Source organism: Micromesistius poutassou (genome assembly GCF_964030765.1).
Source record: "Micromesistius poutassou genome assembly, chromosome: 15".
Classification (NCBI taxonomy): domain Eukaryota; kingdom Metazoa; phylum Chordata; class Actinopteri; order Gadiformes; family Gadidae; genus Micromesistius; species Micromesistius poutassou.
The window spans coordinates 7,216,273-7,218,146 of NC_140285.1; positions in this window are offsets into that span (position 1 = coordinate 7,216,273).

A 1,874-nucleotide genomic window follows, 5' to 3' on the forward strand; every position below is an offset into this window, starting at 1 on the left:
TGATTCAGCGGAGTTGAATACCTCTGAGTTTCAAATCTTCGAATTTTACACCACATGCCAATTTAAATGCACCATCAAGTCTGTATGGATGCTGGATTTGCATGGACCACAACTATGCTACTCTTTACACCCTCTAGTGGAGATCATACGTTACGTCATGTGAAAGCAGTCCTTGTTGATGCGCTCAGGCCATGTAGTTGTATCACTGCAGCTTGCATAGTGCTGTAGCAGTTACTCATCTCTGTTGTGTTGCTACTTCCCTGTGATTATCACTTATTATCAACACTGATGGGCCATCGAGAAACGTCTCATATTTCCCTGCAGAGAATCGTATCCAGCCTACCTTCCTCCCTGCAGTACTCTGCACTGTGAGATAAAGTGTGGAGAAGCATCCCATGTATCACAGACACTTCATGCAGTTTAAGCCTGACCTCCCCCTGCCCTCGAGTCACCATGGGGTCACCGCTACGCCCTGGCACTACGGCGACACGACTACAGCTTTATCGAGAGGAGAAATACGGCCTGCCACATATGTGACTTCAATGCATGGAAACCAGCTTTGATTCCCCGCCCCCACCCCCACAACCCCTCCAGGAGCTGAGCTGCGTGGAGCTGGTAAAATACAGTCTATTACCCCCAGCCTCTTATGATAAGCATTTGTTTTCCCGGCTGTCTGAAGCAGAGCTCGGGTCACTGTTGCCTTGTTGTACTTCAATAGACAAAGGAGCGCCCCTTTGAAAATATGGCAACGGCCTTGCTCATTAATGGCCGCCGAGGCCCAGAGAGCAGAGGCAGTATTTATGGAGCTGTGACTGTAGCCATGTGATTGAATGACCGGGTCATTTAAAGTCGGCGCTGGGTTGTTTGGTGGGGTTGTAATGGCCGACTGTTGCCACTTGTCACGGTTGTGAAGGCTGCTTCTAACTCAGGCAAGATTGCGTTGACCTTCCAGGCCTCTGCTCTGTGGCTGGAAGACAGAGCACACCGTGAGTCATTTGAACTGTCAGCTTGAAAAGGACGCCTGTGTGAAATGTGTTTTAATATGTGTCTTGCAGGGGGCTTTCTCTTCCTGCATGGCAGAACATGCAATACAAGTCCAGTAATGTACTTGTATTGAAGACAGCAGCAGAGAGGCGGTGGGCTAGTATTGAAGACAGCAGAGAGGCAATGGGCTAGTATTGAAGACAGCAGCAGAGAGGCAATGGGCTAGTATTGAAGGCTGCAGAAGAGTGGAGATGGGCTAGTATTGAAGACAGGCAGCGCTATGCCGGAAAAAGACATCGTCGCACTCTGAATCGATAGTCCATCGGGGTGGGAAAGAATCAAGAGATCAGAAGGACAGAGAGAGGTGAGGAGGGAGGGAGGCGTGTGTGATGGCGGAGCCCTGGTCATTTATAAAATCTATAGAGAGAGAGAGAGAGAGAGAGGCTGAGATACAGTAGGAGCCAGTAGGAGAGCGAGTGAGAAAGTATGGAAAGAAAGAGTTAGAAAGGGGATGTGGAAAAAAAACAGAGGAAGAGAGAGAGAATGAGAGACTGCAATCGTTACGAGAGAGGAAGAGAGCGAGGGAGAGAGGGAGAAAAACCGGGAGAGGAAACATACAGACAGACAGAGCTGTTGGCACGCGGCCAAACTCCACATGAGGGCGTCTATGAGCAGCTTCTGAAATGATTCATGAGTGTAGCGGCCGGCCTTGTTACCGATGAAGCCATGAATCTGAGTGTGGCAGGGCGGACGGAGCCGCACCGGGGGGGCAGGTATCCAGGCTGCTTCCTGAGCCTCCACGCCCCCCCGGAGACTTCCTGTTCAGCGGCCGGTCCGACAACATGGAGAAACACTTGAATCAGCAGAACAACGCTTTCAAAGAACGTACT